Consider the following 20,776-nt stretch of genomic DNA (forward strand, 5'->3'; position numbering starts at 1 on the left):
GGATGCCAGGTAAACAAAAAAACACAATTCTGGCACAGCTTTTTTAGTTTTTTTTTATACAGCGTTCACCATGCGTTATAAATTACTTGTTACCTTTATTCTTCGGGTCAGTACGATTCCGGCGATACCAAATTTACAGAACTTTTTTATGTTTTACAACTTTTTGCACAATAAAATTACTTTTGTAAAAAGAATGTATTTTTTCTGTCGCCAAGTTGTGAGAACCATAACTTTTTAATTTTTTTGTCGACGGAGGTGTATGAGGGCTTGTTTTTTGCGGGACAAGCTATAGTTTTTATAGGTACCATTTTTGGATACGTGCGACTTTTTGATCACTTTTTATTCTAACATTTGTAGGGCAAAGTGACCAAAAAACAGAAACTCTGGTAAAGTTTTTTACGGGTTTTTTTTACGCTGTTTACCGCGTGCAATAAATAATATAATATTTTGATACCTCCGGTCGTTACGGTCGCGGCGATACCAAATACATATGGTTTATTATTATTTTTCAATAATAAAGGACTTGATAAGTGAAAAAGGGCGATTGTGTTTTATTTTATTACTTGAAACTTTTATTGTTTTCAAATTTTTATTTTTTGCACTTTTTTTTTTACACTTTTTATACTTTTTTTACACTTTTTCTCAAGTCCCACTAGGGGACTTGAAGGTCCAACGGTCAGATATTTTTTTTTCTAATACATTGCACTACCTATGTAGTGCAATGTATTAGATCTGTCAGTCATTCACTGACAGCAAGACGATTAGGCTTCGCCTCCCGGCGGGGCCTAAATCGGCTTCTGTAATGGCAGAGCAGGAGACCATTGTGTCTCCTGTTGCCATAACAGCAGTCGCCAGTCCTGATTGCCTGTCAGGGCTGGCGATCTGCTAGTAACCGCTACGATGCAGCAATCGCTTTCGATTGCTGCATCGAAGGGGTTAATGGCAGGGATCGGAGCTAGCTCCGGTTCCTGCCGTTACAGGTGGATGTCAGCTGTACAGTACAGCTGACCTCCACCCCTGATGACGCCGGATCAGCTCCTGAACCGGCGCCATCTTGCCGGCAGCTACGGAAGCCGATCAGGCTCCGCCGCCGGGCGGATCTTGACCGGCTTCGGTGCTAGGCAGACCGGGAGGCCAGTATTAGGCCTCCGGTTGCCATTGCAGCCACCGGAACCCCGGCAATTTCATTACTGGGGTTCCGATGAGCTGCAAACACCTTAAGTGCAGCGATCGCGTTTGAGCGCTGCACTTAAGGGGTTAATGGCGGGGATCGAAGCTAATTTCGGTCCCCGCCGTTACAGCCGGATGTCAGCTGTAAGATACAGCTGAGATCCGGTGATGATGGCACCGGCTCAGCTTCTGAGCCGGTCCCAAACATTCGGAGTACATGTACGGCAAGATGCGGGAAGTCAATGCTTTCCATGACGTACATGTACGGCAAATGTCGGGAAGGGGTTAATAAAATGGCTGCTGTGGCCACTTTATCCAAACCCTCGGAGTCGAGTCTTCTTGAGAGAAAGGTGTGGGTTATGAATGGGCAACAGATATATAGGTAAGTGTAATTTGCATACACATACATCACTCGACTTAACCCAAGTCATGCAAAATAAAGACACAAAACATTATAATTGGGTGTTAAATGGTCAAAACTTTTATTATATTATATGACCAAACCCAAAATGGCAAACCTCCGACTCACGAAGAGTCACCCTCCAGCACGCAGGAAAGGAAAAACCCCCTGTGGGGGAAACCTCTAGGGAAACCATGGCTGGAGGATTGCCCTTCCTCTGGGCTTAGAAGGTGCCAAAATATCATTTGTAACAGAATTTGTACGTTTTCTCAGATTTTCGAGGAAAGACATTACAATGAACGAACCACATAAAACACATAAATCGGCTGATCTGGTTGGCTAGGCGGATGTCTCTCTTCCTGGGCACCCATTAAAATAAATGTGTGATCCACGGATGAGACGGGTCCTCCAGATGCCTCCTTGTAGCACCTGTCTCCGCTCTGGCTAATAGGGGGGGATCTCCTGCTGGAAACCCCCCTCTATTACAGACAACCCGTATGAAGAGGATGGCATCACTGTGATGAAGAAGTGGTCTGGGGTGAAGGGTTTCCCTGCTAGAACCTCCAAATTACATCAGCTCGGCATTGGTGGGGAAGTCAAGCTCAAGGTCCTCAGTCCCATCCAATATGGCGCTGAACGTGGCAGTAAAACCTTCTAATATGGAATCTTCTTTATGTCATAAACATTTGTATTTATGACATCAGCACCTTCATCATCATTACTACAGGAGTTTATTACCACTGCACAACTCATACATTGTGACGTCACCCACACTGGTCTGAAGTGTTAACCCTTTAATGACTGGCAGTGTACTTACCACAGAGGCCATAAAGCTGAATAGAACATATCAGCGGCCATAAAGGAAAAGGGATAATGCAGGGAGCATCTCCGCACAAGAACTATCCATGACAAAGGGTTGTCCAGGATAAGATAACTTGTCTGCTTTCTCCAAACACCAGCACCACACCTGTCCATAGGTTGTGTGTGGTATTACAGCTCATTACCATTCACTTCAATGGAGCAAACCTGCAATACCAGATACAACCTGTGGATAGGTGTGGTGCTGTTCTTGGAAGAGAAAAGCAGCCATATTTTTCTAATCCTGCACAGCCCCTGTTAGAAATAGTTCAAAAAAAGGGGGGAGAAAATAAATTTAAAAAAGGTAAAAAGAGGAACTCTGAGGTAAAAGAAATCAAACTAGACTGAAAGGAGTCTGCTGGAGGTGCCAGATGGAAAGACAGATTTCTGCCATGGGGACCAGATTAGTTGAAAAACTATGCAGTTCATCTTCGAATGCAGCGTCACAAAAACAAATTATTTTGTAAAAAAATTAAAAAGTGTTTTTATTGTGCAAAACGAGAAAAACTTTTACATCCATGTTGGTTCAGGAGTCCTGGTGGTCCTCCGTGGCTTTACCCATGGAGTGTTTGGAGACATGTTGGAGCTGTGGGGGAATGGTAGGTACGCTTACTGACATCTGATGGGATTGTAGGCACATCGCACCATTTTGGTTGGCAATAAATGCTCTCTTGGAACATGCCCTCTCCGCTCCATTCTCTCCAGATCTATTTCTTTCCAGAAGAAGGTTCTCCTCCATTTATTCAGACTAGGTTGTGCCTAGACATTGGAAGTCTACAATTCCCCGGTACAAATCTAAATGTTTGGCCACATTCACTGATATTCAGAATCCAGCAACTCTGCCGATTGTTGAAGTAATCTCAGGCATTTTCTGAGTAGTTGACCGCTAACCCCCTCCACTCTGCTACCTCGCTGTAGTGCCCGACCATTACATTGTTTCTTCTCTCTCTGTAATTGTCGTCTGTCTATTGCTTGTTGTTTTAACCTTTCTCATTGATAAAAGTACAGATTTGGTAAAGACGACGCTTACATTGTTTCCTAATTGTCTTTTGGTGAGCAGCATTTTTTTTTACATTTTGTACTGCTTTATGGTGTTAATAAAGATTGAGCAGAGTTACTGCAGTTAAGCGGTGATAAATATTCTTCTACGTTGTCACGGCGCGGGGCGTGGACCCACAGGGCCGTACCGCGTAGCAGGGTAGCAGCTGGCCAACAAGGTACAAAACCATGTCTATAGTTCTGAACGGGTACCTGAGGCAATGTAGACCGTGGCAGGGACACGACTTGACTTTCACAGCAGGTGACGTCGCGGATGCAGCGGGAAGACACGACTTGACTTTCACAGCAGGTAACGATAGCACGGGATACAGGGTACAGGCAGCAGGAACGGGTAACACTGGGAACTGGAAAACCATTTTGCTGCAGGTGGAGAGAGACTTTTTCTGTTATTTGCCCCTTGTCCTGAGCTCAGGAGGTTCTTAATTCAAATGAGACAAGCAGCCGATCAAACTGGGAAACCAGTGAACCAGCCCAAACCAGTGTAGAAGTGTCTGAAAATAATCCTCTCCACTGTCACCTTCAGACTGTCCGACCATAAAGAAGAGGCTGGACGCAGCACGAAGGGCTTCAGAGGGAAGCCTCCATGACAAGACATAGTAGGGAAAGGGTTAAATAAGTTGTGAGAAGGAGGGAGTAGAAGGGGGAGGTGGAAGAGGGGTAGGGAGGAGTCAGGGGACGTTACCAGTCTTCCCGCTGTTTTCGGCATTGAGCCGGAAGCAGCGGGAGGAAGAACAAGCAAAGTTACAAGCTCCCACCCTCCCGCCCTTTATTGGGGTGGTGTCCCTTGTGTTGTTCTATGTGTGTGTTTGTCTATGGTTGTTTCTGTTTTATCGTATGCTTATGTAACGTGTTGTTTTATTTTCCATTTTGAGCAGGTCCAGGTGTCATAGCGGCTGGCGGGGGGAGTCCTTGAGGTTGGTCAGTACGAAATGGTGGGGGGGTCGCATCGGGGGTATGCGTCCCCCAAAAAAGGTACATGGTTTGAAGACTTCATAGGGTGTTATCCCTTTGAAGTGGTCTTCTGGTGGTTGGAGCCATCTGCAGAGGTGAGCGGTGCCTCCGAGCTGGTTCACGGCTGGAGGTAAATTGTTGGTGGTGGTTGCAGATGGCAAACTCGAGGTAAAACATATCTAAAAATGGCTTCAAGGACTTCCCCTGCTCGGATTAATGTTAATGTTAATTGTTATTTATGATTCTGACCCATGTTGGGTCATGTGAATTATAGGAGGAATTCTCTGGTTGGATTCCTAATTAGTTATCCGAATGTTTCGGATCAAAATTGCATTTTATAAACAATGTGAATTAATAAACGGCTGCTGTGGCCATTTCACATCCAACCTCGGTGTCATGTGTCTTTTCTTGGAGGTGGGGGTGGGAAAGAAGGGATAAGTAGAATGTTCAATAACTCACGACTCTACTTAGGCAAGTCATGCTGAGGATATGCGTAGCAGCAGCCGCAGGTGGGCATGGATTACAAATTGATAGTTGATGTGTTTATGTTTCTTTTGATGTGTTTTTATTTAGAAGTTTAGCACCAAGTGCACCGCCTATGTAAACATGTATGCCGCCTATGTAAACATGTATGCCGCCTATGTAAACATGTATGCCGCCAATGTAAACATGTATGCCGCCTATGTAAATATGTATGCTGCCTATGTAAACATGTATGCCGCCTATGTAAACATGTGTGCCGCCTATGTAAACATGTATGGCGCCTATGTAAACATGTATGCCGCCTATGTAAACATATATGCCACCTATGTAAACATGTATGCCGCCTATGTAAACATGTATGCCGCCTATGTAAACGTGTATGCCGCCTATGTAAACATGTATGCCGCCTATGTAAACATGTATGCCGCCTATGTAAACATGTATGGCGCCTATGTAAACATGTATGCCGCCTATGTAAACATGTATGCCGCCTATGTAAACATGTATGCTGCCTATGTAAACATGTATGCCGCCTATGTAAACATGTATGCTGCCTATGTAAACATGTATGCCGCCTATGTAAACATGTATGCCGCCTATGTAAACATGTATGCCGCCTATGTAAACATGTATGCCGCCTATGTAAACATGTATGCCACCTATGTAAACATGTATGCCACCTATGTAAACATGTATGCCGCCTATGTAAACATGTATGCCGCCTATGTAAACATGTATGCCGCCTATGTAAACATGTATGTGTATATCATTTTAGTGCTTTGCTGCCATCTAGTGACCAAACTGCATAGATAGTTTGTGTAGTGCTGTTGTGTTATGTGTGCAGGACCTGTGATCACATGACCAGAGAGGCACATTCTCAAGTTCGTGCAGGTGCTGCGCAGCTACTCAAGTAGGGGAGAATCTGAATCTTTATTTAACAGGAGTTTAGCACCATATTTAAATATGCAATATTTAAAATAAAAATTGCCATAAAAGTCATCAAACTGCATATTATGAGAGGAAAATGACTGTTATGCTATGTCGTTGATATATACATTGTGTATTACGTGTTATTCCACTTAAGTAAACATATAACAGATCATTCCTCCAATTAAGAGCCTTCGGGAATCTTGTATGAAGCTGCAGATCGCAGAACGCCTCCCTATTCAGGAAGTGTCTTCTCCAATCTCCACCCGTCTTTGGTTTCTTCAAGGCCATAAAAACATTGGGGGGAATTTATTAAGATGGCATTTCATATGCCAGCCTTAATATAAAGAAAGTTGGAGTAAGATGAAATACATTTATTAAATGTGTCACATCTTTCGGCCGTTCGTGCGCCACAATCGTTATGCAGCGACCGCGGCCATGCTCCATCCATTCCCCCTACCCATCGGACATAATGTAAAATAAAAAATAAGTATAATCTTTTCTCCGCTTCTCTTCTTCCCCCTTGATCCCCTAAGGCTCCCTGCTGCCCATACAATGCACTGACACCGAGCAGCGTCAGGTCCTTTATATGTGACACAGCACTCAACGTCATCAGTGCATTGTATGAGCCGCAGGCTGCGGAGAGAACATGAGGGGACCAGAAGAGGAGTGGTGAGGTGAGCATTCATTTTTTATTTAATTGCCCGATAGAGGGGACGGAGAGGAGCCTGGCATGGGCCTCTACCTTGCTACGCTCCACATAGTGACATTTTTGACAATTATTAGCAGGAGTAGATTTCCACTATAGTTTACGCCAGGTGTAAATTATTATAAATTTGTTGGGGTGCTGTCACCCCCCCCCACTTTTGGGGATCCCCCTTTTAGAAAACTGGCGTAGAAAGGTTAATACATTTCCCCATAAGCTTTAAAAATTACCATTATGTGTTTCTAAGAAGTGTTTTTCTGCACAGTGAATCGTATCTATCCGCTCGGCTTTCATTTATATGTTCAATCGGTGTAATAGTAAAACATGTAAAATCATTGTTATGAAACAGAGTACAGTGTTTGGAGATACTGTGCAGAAGGAATTTTTTCTTGCAGTTGGAACGATGTTTATTTAGTCGACAATGTAGAAATTGAATGGTTCTTCCCACATATTGGAGACCACAGATACAGTCAATAAGGTATATAACGTAGTTGGACTGGCAATTTAACTGCATTTCAATTTGAAACTCCTTTTTTGTTTGGTTTGATGTAAATTGTCTGTGGTACGTATACTAGAACAGCATAAACAGTTCTTTTTTTTACATTTGGAGCTACCCTTTGTGTGTGAACTTGGGAAATCTATTGGATATATAAATTAAAGACCCTAAAACCTGAAGGGTTGAATGAAATCGCAGAGATCATAATTTAATGAAACGAATCTACTCTGGATGAGTCCCTTTATATGCAAATAAATAAGAAATTCGTTATAAGTAAATATATATAGGAAATTCTTCAAGAACTGGCAAAGATCGTACTGGAAGAAAAAAACCTGTTTCCTTTTAATAATAAAATTCGATCTTCTGAAAGTAACACCAAGATCAGTATAATGATAAAATTGGCATTATTATCATTTCCATGAAAACAGTATAATTATGTAAAGAACATATATAAAAAGGTATATACACATGTACACACATAGAACTTGTATAAAAACGATTTTAGCTGAACATTTACGAATATAGCAAAATGGAAAAACAGAATGAAACGGTAGTGCATTTTTTTACGTTTCCCCCCTTTTTAAATAAATAGATTTTCCTTTTAATATTTTGTTTTTAATATACTATTAAATTATATTTTTAAACAATGTCATTATATATGTGTATAAATTTGTATATATGTATGCGTTCAATTACGTTCTATATAGTATGTTTGCAACAACTAGACACTTTCCAACTATAATGTATAGAAATGAATTGTCTTTCATTGGACATATATATACATATATATGTTTTATATTTGTTATATTTTTTTTAATCAGTTGTGATTATATGTACGTTCCGATATGTAATTTGGGTTGGTCTTTTATCTCTGTAACCGACCCGGTAGTTCTTGCCTTTAACTGACCTGTCACTCGGTTATTTAACCGGCACCCCACCCATCTATTTATATACTACCTGAGGAAGAAACCGGCTCGGTTTCGAAACTGTTCGCTGTTAAACAGTTGTGTTTTATATTTTCTATATTGTACCAATAAAATCCTTATATTACCGACCACATTGGTACCCTTGAGGAATTTGGATTTACGTGTTATGGATAACCATACTGATCAGTAGCGCATGGAAAACACCCGTTTTTTGCTTTTTTGCCTTTATTCCTCCTTTCTGCATCGGGAGGCATTAGTGTTTTTTTTGTTTTTGTATCTGAAATGTGTTCTACAATGCGCGTTTTGAACTTTCTAATCGTGCGCCCTACAGATGTGGCCGGCTTTATCTTGACTTTCAACGCATTAAATACACAGAAGCAGTGTTTTTTCAATGACTTTTTAATGACTTTTGTTGTGTGATATCACGCTGCTGCAAGTTATCCGAGTCAAGATAAAGATGGCTACATCCGTACATACACGCGATCACATTGTTTGCATTTAATGGCATAAATGACATGATGCTTAGTACAATTTTTATAAACACATCGATATCGTAAGTACTTTTTAAAAAAGAAAAAACTTTTTGGGAAAGTCAAGTTTTGTTGTTAGCGACACTGTAGAAAAGACTTGTGACAACATGTAACTAAGAGATCTCATCCTCTAGGTGACCCAAGGGCTGCCTTTACCCACAATTTCTCCAAACTTTTGGCTCTATGCCGTTGAAGAAACCGGTAATTGATCTCTCGTGCTTCAGTATTTATTATTAAACAAGATGGATTCTTGTGTCCTTTGTTTTGATGCCCTTCTTAACCTCTTAACGCCGAAGGACAGATATATCCGTCCTCTGCAGCTGGTAGTTCGCGCAGGAGGATGGATATATCCGTCCTGTGATCGCACAGGTACTGACACTGTACCCACGTGATCAGCGGCAGGAGCACGGCCGTTATACACAGCCTGGCTTCTGCTACAACTGCCGGAATCGAAGCCGCTCCGATTCTGGCAGTTTAACCCATTAAATGTCGCTGTCACCCCATCGGCGCCCCCACAAAGAAATCGCGGGTCACCGTCGGGTTTTCATGGCAGCCGGGGGCCTAACAAAGACCCCCAGGTCTGCCTTCAGCAAAAGCCTGTTAGGCCATGCGAGAGGCATGACCTAATAGATTGCCTGTCAGTTTTACACTGACAGGCAATATTTGCTTTGGTATACTAAGTATACCAAAGCATTATATATGCGATCAACAGATCGCATAGTGAAGTCCCCTGGTGGGACTAAAAAAAAATGTGAATCGGTTAAATAAAGTTTGTGGAAAAAAAAAAAAATACAGTCAAAATCAAATAAAACTGCCCAAAAAGTGGTTTTATTTAGTAAGTGTCAAAACAAATAACACATGCACATATATGTTATCCCCGCGATCGTAACGACTTGAACAATAAAATGAACACTTTAATTAAACGACCGTTAAAAAAACACAAAAAACAACGGCAAATTTCTCTCTTTTCTCCCATTCCCCCCATAAAAAATTAAAAGTTAATCTATAAGTCCTATGTACTCCAAAATAGTACTAATGAAAACTACACATTGTCCCGCAAAAATCAAGCCCACATACGGCCACATCGACGGAAAAATAAAATAATTACGTCTCTTGGAATGCGGCGATGCAAAAACAAGTAATTTTTTTCTAAAAGGCTTTTTATTGTGCAAACGCAGGAAAACATATAAAACCTTTACATATTTGGTATCCCCGTAATCGTGCCGACCCATAGAATAAAGTGAACATGTTATTTACGCTGCATAGTAAACGGCGTAAATTTATAACGTGAAAATCAATGCTGGAATAGCTGCTTATTTTCAATTCTCTCCTAAAATAAAGTTGATAAAAGTTAATCAATATATTATAAGCATCTAAAAATGGTACAATTACAAAATACAACTCGTCCCACAAAAAACAAGCCCATATACGGCTATGTCGACAGAATAAAAAAAAAGTTACGACTCTGGGAATGCAACCGTGAAAAAACAAGACATAATCCTTGGTCATTAACGCGCAAAATGGCCTGGTCATTAAGGGGTTAACATCCATTGTTAATATCCTGTAAAATGTAATCCACGGTCAATATTTATACATTGGTTGTGAAATGTCTTGTCATTTGAGCAGGCTATCCTAGTTCTTATAAGGTCCCCTGTAGGTATTGCCTAGATGCTGTGAGCTGGGTGACTGTAGTGCCCGAAGAGGGTTCACAAAATGTTTCCTTTTCTGTATTACAATTCCCCTGTAACGTAATCTCGAAGAAGGTAACAGAATCCATGGATGCCGAGCCTGTAACATTGTAAATTAAATGTATTGTTATTATTGTATTCCATAAATGGTGGTACAGACACCACATAATGACCCCTAAACAAAAAAAAGATCGTCGATGTAGCGTCCAACCCACACAATCCACTCGTAAAAGGGATTATTGGCTGAAAAAATGTTGTTCTCCCACCATGTCATAAACAAATTGTCCATGGAGAGGGAGAATTTTGACCCCATCAGGGCGTCTTCTGTCTGCAATAAAATAAAACTATCAAGGCAGAAAGAATTATGTGAGCGCAGATACTCCACTGACATTAAAATAAATTATTGTAGACATTTGGAATACCTGGTGTATTTCCTCAAATGGAATTCCACTGCCTTGATTGCCGGAATATGTGGTATGCAGGTATGGCCACTATCAGAAATTTCTGGGCCTCATAGAGTCAGTGGAATTCCATTTGAGGACATACATCTGGGTCCCCCATTATTAGGGGATTTGGAGAGGTGGCAACGGAAAGTCGTGGGAGGGGAGCAGAACACAAAGTGTCAGGGGCTCTGTGAGCGGGCGGAGGAGTAGGCTAAGAGAACGGGAGGTGGCCGAGGCGGGAGTTGGGCCAGAGTGGATATGACGCTTGACCGGCATCTGGGGAGGGGAAGGGGAGGGACACCAGTGGGAAGGTGGGAGAGAAGGGGCAACATAAAAAAAATAATTAAACTGAATCTACTGCTTTAAAACAGAGTCACTCACCAAGTTGCAGAGCTGGCCGCTGCTTCTGGCCCCTGCATGGGTCCCATTCCTTTCTACAAACCAATTACGGCTGATCATAACCTTGATGAGCGGCAGCTGCCCACATTATTTTACTTTTGTGGCCAGGCCCCTGACAGTAGTACCAGCGGTACTACCCTGATGGCAGGCCGGTTTGCAGGGGTATTAGCCAACTATGACACAGATAACCCAAGACCATGCAAATTTATGGATTTTTGGCATCCCATGGAATATGGGAACAATAGGGAATTCTATCAGTAAGTATTCTGCCTGTTTCTTGGCTAATACTCCTAATCCAATTCCTTCTTCTAGCAGATTTTTTAAAGATTCTTTACATGCGGTGCTTGGTTTCGCCACAAGTTTGAGACATGTCGATTCATTGTCTAAAATGGTATGAATGTGTCTGGGATATAAACAGGAATCTAGAACAACTCCTGCTCCGTAAGATTTGGAGGACACAGTTATACGCTGGATATATGGTGAGCACCTCTGTGTTTTCACCTTTAGCCCTTATGCGTATGTATGAACCTTTTAGAAGGTTAATCTTTACCCGCTAAGGTGGGAGAGTTGGTTCCAATGCCTAGTTATGGTGGTGTCTGTAGACTGGAGTCTGGTGTCTGAGGAAGTAAAGGTCCTTTTAGACGGCCCGATACTGACCGTGAAAACCAGCTCCAATCGACGATACAGAGTGTCACAAGGAGCAATCATCGGTAATGTACGGGGGCAAACAATCGTTACTACACCAGACCCCGCACCGATCTGCCAGTCCAGCTGCCTCCGGGCACTGGACAACACTGCCGGAAGCAGATGGCTCCGATCACTGCATAGCGGCCGTTCGGCAGAACTGCAGCTCGGCCTCTATTCTTTGACCAGAGCCACCTGCTTCCGGCAGTGTTGTTCGGTGCCCGGAGGCAGCTGGAGTGGCGGATCGGTGCGAGGTCCGGGTGTCGGGCACACACTGATCATATACTGATGACCTATCCAGTGGATAGGTCATTAATTGTCATAACGTGGAAAACCTCTTTAATACTGGCGTTTCATACACCAGTCCTATTAAACAGTTTGCTGGAGTAAGATGCAACACATTTATTAACAGGCGAACGACTCTTAATAAATGTGTCGCATCTTTTAGCTGCAACGCGGCCTGTCATCAGTACTTTCTACGTGCTGCGGCCTGCTGTAAGAGGCTGAGGGGATCCGGGAGGGAGAATCGGAGTGGTGAGGTAAGTACATTTTTAAAATGTATTTTATTGTCTGATTGGGGGGCATACAGTCTGATTGGGGGGGAGGTATGGGTCTGGCACGGACCTTTGCCTTGTTACGCCCCCCAGAGATAAATCTGGGCCGCACTATACATATAGATTTCTGCTATAATTTACATCAGTTACTGGCGTAAATTATAGTAAAATTGTTGGCCATTTCTGCTAAGCCCCGCCCATTTTTCTGCCATTAAAAATTTCGACTTTTGTGAATTTTCTACGCTAGTAAACTGTTGTAGAAAGGTTAATATATTCCCCCCAAAGGCTACAGACCGTAATACAATATATATTTTTTTAGTTATCAAAATTTTTTATTAGAAATTAAACAGAGCAGATAAAACATTTTCACAAAACTGCAAAAGTTTGCACGCAGTGCAATACAATAAAGTCAAACTGTAGAAATTGTTACAGAGATATATGAACAATGGTAGGAGGAAGCCTCCCAAACAGAGAAGTAATAGGAAGTAAATAATAAAATCTAAGGGTAAGTGACAGTCCCATAACCATAGCAGAAGTAGTGCCATATTTAGGGAAACCAGTCCCAAAACAAATAGCAATGACGGGTAAGTGCAGATTTTAAGCCGTTAGTGACCGGCCCATCGTGTTTCTACGTCGGTCACTAACGGGCCTTATTCCGATGCCATCATGGCCGGCCTTAGCTATGTGCGACACGTGCAGGCGCACAGGGCGCCGGCCGCCATGCTGTAAGGGGGGCGCCAGTGGGTACAAGCCGAAGAGAGGAGACATTTTCCTTCCTCTTCACGGCTGTGTGAAGTGAGCGCTGATTGGAGGAGCAGCAGCAGGTGCTTCTGTCTGCTCCACCAATCGGCACAGCCTGTACTGCAGTGTCACTCAGAGCCTCCCGCAGCTCCTTCCTGCTGTGCTGCTGCCACAGAGAAGACTCCTCCACGGAGCTCCAGTGTCAGGTAAGAGCAGAGGCTTTAGCTTAATCTATGTTTATTTATGTGCTGTGTGAGGGAGGAGGAAAGAGGGAAGGGGTTAACCCCTTAGTGACCACTAATACGCCTTTTCACGTGAGTCACTAATGGGCTTTAGGCTAGGCTGACACCTTTTCACGTCAGCCTAGTCTAAGTCCTGCACGGGTCTCCCGTGCAGGCTGGTGCCGGGGCTCTGCTGTCTGATGACAGCTGAGCTCCTGCTCCAACGGCCGCGATCGAAGTTTACTTCGATCGCGGCCGTTTAATCCGTTAAATGCCGCCGTCAATAGCGACCGCGGCATTTAACTTTGTTTACAGAGGGAGTGAGCTCCCCCTGTCACCCATCGGCGGCCCGCGAATGAAATCGCGGGTCTCCGATGGGGTGTCATGGCAGCCGGGGGCTTGATAAAAGCCCCCAGGACGGAGGCACGTCCTAACAGATTGCCTGTCAGATTTACACTGACAGGCAATAATGCTCTGGTATACGAAGTATACCAGAGCATTATAGCAGCGATCGGAAGATCGCACAGTAAAGTCCCCTAGTGGGACTAATAAAATAAGTCATCAAAGTGAAATAAAGATTATTAATAAAAAGTACAGTAAAAAAATAAATAAAACCATTTTTTTCCATAAAAAGTGGTTTTATTTAGTAAAAGTGTAAAAAAAAAAAAAAGTACACATATGTGGTATCGCCGCGACCGTAATGACTCCATTAATAAAGTTAATATGTAATTTAAACCGCAAAGTGAACACCGTAAAAAAAAACGCAAAAAACAATGGCGAAATTGCAATTTTTTTCCATTGCCCCCCAAAAAAGTCATAATAAAAATGAATCAATAAGTCCCATGCACCCCAAAACAGTACCAATCAAAATTACGTCTCGTCCCGCAGAAAACAAGCCCAAAAAATCACTACATTGATGGAAAAATAAAAAAATTACAGCTCTTGGAAAGCGACGATGCAAAAACAAATAATTTTAGTTCAAAAGTGTTTTTATTGTGCAAAAGTCGTAAAACATAAGAAACCTCCACATATGTGGTATCGCCGTAATCGGACCGACCCATAGAATAAAGGTAACATGTTATTTATGTCGCATAGTGAACGGCGTCAATTTAAAAACGCATAGAACAATGGCGGAATTTCAGGTTTTTTTTATAATCCCCCCCAAGAAGGTTAATAAAAGTTAATAAAAAAATTGTATGTACCCAAAAATGGTGCTATTAAAAAGTACAACTAATCCCGCAAAAAACAAGTCCTCATACAGCTATGTAGATGAAAAAATAAAGAAGTTATAGCTCTTTGAATGCGACTATAGAAAAACGAATAAAATAGCTTGGTCATTAAGGCCTAAAATGGGCTGGTCACTAAGGGGTTAAGTGATGTGTAACAGGATGGTTTTTGTTTGTTTTTTTAAAAGATGGATTTTGTGGGGGAGGGGAGTCTACGTTATAGGTGATTTAAGTGTGTATTTTTTACAGATCGATTTTAAAGGTGAGGGGACATTGCCCTAAATGCTATAGGAGTGGGGGGATTCTTTATACATGTATTTTGTGGGGGAGGGGACATTGCTCTAAATGCTATAGGAGTGGGGGGATTCTTTATACATGTATTTTGTGGGGAGGGGGACTTCTGTATAGTTTATTTTGTGGTGTAGGAGCTTATTATGAATCATGGGGGAGGGGAACTTAGCGTTATGTATGGGGAGAATGGATTCTTTAGGGTACGGCCACACGGAGCGGCCCTGACACTGTCGCAACGCGGCCAACAACCGCGCTGGCACTATGTAGGAGCGGCTGTCAAATACCTCGTTAAGGGGTATTCCGGTTACATTCGCGTGCGCACTGCCGCTCCATTCATTCTCTATGGGAGCGCCGGAGATAGCCGAGTGCAGTGTTCTGCTTTTTCCGGCGCTCCCATAGAGAATGGATAGGGGGTAAGTTGTTGTAATTTGCTAAATCGTGTGGCCATAAAGGGTGTATTAATTCATGGCCGCACGTTAACGCGGGTAAACCGTCCCTTTATCTGCAAAATCGTGCGGCCATGAATTAATACACCCTTTATGGCCGCACGATTTAGCAAATTACAACAACTTACCCCCTATCCATTCTCTATGGGAGCGCTGGAAAAAGCCGAACACTGCACTCGGCTATCCCCGGCGCTCCCATAGAGAATGAATGGAGTGGCAGAGCGCATGCGAATGTAACCGGAATACGTGCGGCCACTAACAGGCTGTTTGACATCCGCACTGAACATGGTGCCGGCGTGGTTGTTAGCTGCGTTGCGACCGTGTCAGGGCCGCTCCGTGTGGCCTTACCCTTAGGCTGGATTCACACGAGCGTGGCGTTTTTGCGGACGCAAAAATGCTGCGTTTTGCGCGCGCAGAAACCACTTGACAGCTCCGTCTGTCATCAGTGTATGATGCGCAGCTGCGTGATTTTCGCGCAGCCGCCATCATAGAGATGAGGCTAGTCGACGTCAGTAAATAGTCACTGTCCAGGGTGCTGAAAGAGTTAACTGATCGGCAGTAACTCTTTCAGCACCCTCGACAGTGAATTCCGATCACAATATTGAGCAACCTGTTAAAAAAAAAAGACGTTCGTACTTAACGAGAACTTCCCTCCCGGCCGTTGCCTTGGTGACGCGCCTCTCTTGGCATCTGGCCCCACCTCCCTGGATGACGCGGCAGTCCATGTGACCGCTGCAGCCTGTGCTTGGCCTGTGATTGGCTGGAGCTGTCACTTGGACTGAATTGTCATCCCGGGAGGTCAGACTGGAGGAAGAAGCCGGGAGTTCTCGGTAAGTCAGAACTTCTTGTTTTTTTACACGTTCATGTATATTGGGTTCGGAAGTCACTGTCCAGGGTGCTGAAACAGTTTAACTCTTGCAGCACAGACAGTGACTATCTCCTGACGTCGCGTACCGGAATTTTTTTTGCCAGGTTCGGTCAAAACGAGTTCGGCCGAACCCGGTGAAGTTCGGTTCGGTTGTCCGGGTTCGCTCATCTCAAAGACACTCCGTTTGGATGTTTGTAAACAGAAAAGCACGTGGTGATTTTCTGTTTACATTCAGAGTTTGACAGCTCTTGCGCGAATCACGCAGTTCGCACGGAAGTGCATCCGTGCTGCATGCGTGGTTTTCATGCACCCATTGACTTCAATGGGTGCGTGATGTGCGAAAAACGCCCAAAGAACGGACACGTCGTGACTTTTTTTCAGCGGACTCACGCTGAGTAAAAATCACGCACATGTCCGCACGGCCCCATAGACTAATATAGGTCCGTGCAACGCGCGTGCAAATCACGCGCGTTGCACGGACGTTTTTCCCGTTCGTCTGAATAAAGCCTTAGGCTGGATTCACACGAGCGTGTGCTTTTTGCGCTTGCAAAAAACGCAACGTTTTGCGTGCGCAAAAGACACTTGACAGCTCCGTGCGGCAGCAGCATATGATGCGCGGCTGCGTGCTTTTCGCGCAGCCACCATCATTATGACACTCCATTTGGATGTTTGTAAACAGAAAAGCACGTGGTGCTTTTCTGTTTTCATTCATCCTTTTGACTGCTGTTGCGCGAATCACGCTGTTCGCACGTTAGTGCTTCCGTGTGGCATGCGTGGTTTTGACTTCAATGGGTGCGTGATGCGCAAAAAACGCTCAAAGAACGGACATGTCGTGACTTTTGCGCAGCGGACACACGCTGAGTAAAAATCACGCACATGTCTGCACGGCCCCATAGACTGATATAGGTCCGTGCCACGCGTGTGAAAATCACGCGCATTGCACGGACATATATCCCATTCGTCTGAATAAGCCCTTAGAGATAATATTTGTGGGGAGAGCAACTTGATTATAAGGGTAGGAACACACAGGGCGGATACGTAAAACCACACAGTGTATACGTCCTGAGAACCGCAGGGAATTTCACCTGAAAAACTGCACCAAATTTTGGTGCAGTTTTTTGGGCGGAAAGACTGCAGAAATAAATTTAAAAAAAAGCTAATACTCCCAGCCGTAGTCCCTCTCTCTCTCTGAGCGTAGCCCCGCCTCCTGCGATGACGCTGTAGTCCATGTGACAGCTGCAGCCTTTGATTGGCCTTTGATTGGCTGAAGCTGTCACATGGGATGCATCGTCATCCCTGGAGGCGGGGCTACGCTCAGAACAGAATACGCATCGCTATGACTACGGCCGGGTGTATTACCTTTTTTTATCTCATTAGAGATTAACGATAAGCAAAGTTTTTATCATTGATCTTCTCCTTTGTGAACACTGAGCAAATATCATTATAATTGGTCAGAAACTGGTAAATCATGAAGATAATTGGCTAAACTAAATAGGCCTGTAATGGAGGTATATTCAGGCTTAGTGCCGAGGGCAGCGTGAGATGTAAATACGGCCCTGCTAAAGACGCAGATACTATTCAACACTATAGCGGAGCGGGGAGGTATCTCCCTGACTGCGATCTACTAGGCTGGTGGTTCCCAGCATGAGGTTCCCATGAGAACCCTCCACGGGTGCCGCGACACTCCTCTGGACAACTGCCACGGACGAGAGCACCCCCCCCGACTAAATGGACAGAGACGTCAGGGGCTTCTCCTGGAGTGGAATCCCCGGTCACAGCGTCGGCAATGCTGAGGACAGGGATTCCGCTTCAGGAGTTAGTTTCCTCTGATGTCACTGTTCATATATGGACAAAGACATCAAGCACTCCGTCAAGGAGCGGAATCCCCAGCCACAGGGAGCTACAGTGGCGCTATCTACAGGAAGGGAGTGCTACCTACATGGGGGCTGTGTGGCACTACCTACAAGGGTGTGTGTGGCACTACAAGGGATCTGTGTGGCACTACCTACAAGGGGGGGATTTGTGGCACTAATTACTAGGGTGCACAATGCATCGAAACTTCGATACTGTTTCGATACTGTGCATCCCCAAATGGTTAGAGCCACACCGGTAAGTATAGTAATACATGATGAATGAGAGCGGGGCTGCGGCTGGGTAATACAGCCATTGCCCCGCTCCTGAGTCCTGACAAGTGCGCGCCGCGAGGATGATGCGATGCGGCCAGCGCTGCACTAATGAGCGGCGGCACTGAAAACAGAACATGACGGCCGCACTGCTCACCTCATGCTGACCGCGCGTGCACTTAATGTCAGGAGCGGGGCAATGACTGTATTACACAGCCGCAGCCCCGCTCTATAACGGCGGAGATCAGAGAAACCGCTCATCTCCGCCGCTATTCTCCTGAATGCTGCGATCAAAGCTGACTGCAGCATTCAGGGGAAAGTGAGGAGGGGGGATGCCCCTGGATCGCGTCACAGGGAATTCCTGTGACGCGATCGAGGGCCATACCATACATGGGCAGACAGCCCAGGGTCTAGTGAAGGACCCCAGGGCTGTCCTACCATATTTCCTGTTGTTAGGGCATACTGAGGTATGTCCTAACAACTGCCTGTGTACAATCCGTCCACAGGCTAATGTACTGGCATATATCTGATATAAGCCAGTACATTAAAGTTTAAAGATAAAGTAAAATACACATACACCTTTTTTTTGCAATAAACATTAAAATAAGTCTCAATATATAAAATACACACATTCGGTATTGGCGCGGCCGTAATAACCTGCACAACAATTTTTTTGCGTCATTTATGATGTGTACGCTGTAAAAAAAACTAAAAAAAAACTTCTTTCACTTATTAATGTGAGGTGCGAGGTGTGATGAATTTAACCTCCATGTGCCTCACATTAATAGTAATTAACCCCATCATGTACCTCACACATTAACCCAATATGACTGAGAAACATGATAATTACTATTAATGTGAGGCAAATGGAGGTTAAATTCATCATTACACCTCGCGCCTCACATCCGAAAATGGAAGAACTTTTTTTTATTACTGTTGGCAAAGTATCGTTTTGGTATCGAAATCGCAATACTACACGAAGTATCGGTATCTAAGTCCAAATTCTGGTATCGTGACATCCCTACTACCTACAAAGGGGCTGTGTGGCACTACCTACAAGAGGGCTGTGTGGCACTACCTACAGGGGGCTGTGTGGCACTACCTACAGGGGGCTGTGTGGCACTACCTACAGGGGGCTGTGCAGCAAGGGGGCTGTGTGGCACGACCTACAAGGGGGCTGTGTGGCACGACCTACAAGGGGGCTGTGTGACACTATCTACAGGGGGCTGTGTGGCACTACCTACAAGAGGGCTGTGTGGCACTACCTACAAGGGGGCTGTGTGGCACTACCTACAAGGGAGCTGTGTGACACTATCTACAGGGGGCTGTGTGACACTATCTACAGGGGGCATCTGTGAGTGGCGGGCTGATTTTCATTTTACTGTGAGTGGGGGGCTGATGGTCGTATTACTGTGAGTGGGGGGCTGATGGTAGTTTTACTGTGAGTGGGGGGCTAATGGTCATTTTACTGTGAGTGGCGGGCTGATTTTCATTTTACTGTGAGTGGGGGGCTGATGGTCGTTTTACTGTGAGTGGGGGGCTGATGGTCGTTTTACTGTGAGTGGGGGGCTGATGGTCGTTTTACTGTGAGTGGGGGGCTGATGGTCATTTTAGGGTATGTTCACACGGCAGCCTCCGTTACGGATGAATTTACGGAGCTGTTTTCAGGAGAAAACAGCTCCGGAATTTCAGCTGTAATGGCATGTGCAGGCGCTTTTCGCTGCGTCCATGACGGATGTAATTGGAGCTGTTTTTCCATGGAGTCCATGGAAAACGGATCCAATTACGTCTCAAGAAGTGACAGGCACTTTTTTGACGCGTAAAAAAAATGACCGTCGGCACAGAACATCATAAGACCCATTCAAATGAATGGGCACATGTTTGCCGGCGCTTTTGAGCCGCATTTTCGGACGTAATTCGGGGCTAAAACGCCCGAATTACGTCCGTAAATAGTGTGTGTGAACCCAGCCTTACTGTGAGTGGAGGGGCTGATGGTTATTTCACTGTGAGTGGGGGGGCTGATGGTTATTTCACTGTGAGTGGGGGGCTGATGGTTATTTCACTGTGAGTGGAGGGGCTGATGGTTATTTCACTGTGAGTGAAGGGGCTGATGGTTATTTCACTGTGAGTGGAGGGGCTGATGGTTATTTCACTGTGAGTGGGGGCTGATGGTTATTTCACTGTGAGTGGGGGGCTGATGGTTATTTCACTGTGAGTGGGGGGGGGCTGATGGTTATTTCACTGTGAGTGGGGGCTGATGGTTATTTCACTGTGAGTGGGGGGCTGATGGTTATTTCACTGTGAGTGGGGGGGCTGATGGTTATTTCACTGTGAGTGGAGGGGCTGATGGTGATTTCACTGTGAGTGGAGGGGCTGATGGTTATTTCACTGTGAGTGGGGGGCTGATGGTTATTTCACTGTGAGTGGGGGGCTGATGGTTATTTCACTGTGAGTGGGGGGCTGATGGTTATTTCACTGTGAGTGGGGGCTGATGGTTGTTACTGTGAGTGGGGGGCTGATGGTTATTTCACTGTGAGTGGGGGGCTGATGGTTATTTCACTGTGAGTGGGGGGCTGATGGTTATTT

This window comes from Rhinoderma darwinii, assembly GCF_050947455.1.
Source record: "Rhinoderma darwinii isolate aRhiDar2 chromosome 11 unlocalized genomic scaffold, aRhiDar2.hap1 SUPER_11_unloc_14, whole genome shotgun sequence".
Lineage (NCBI taxonomy): Eukaryota > Metazoa > Chordata > Amphibia > Anura > Rhinodermatidae > Rhinoderma > Rhinoderma darwinii.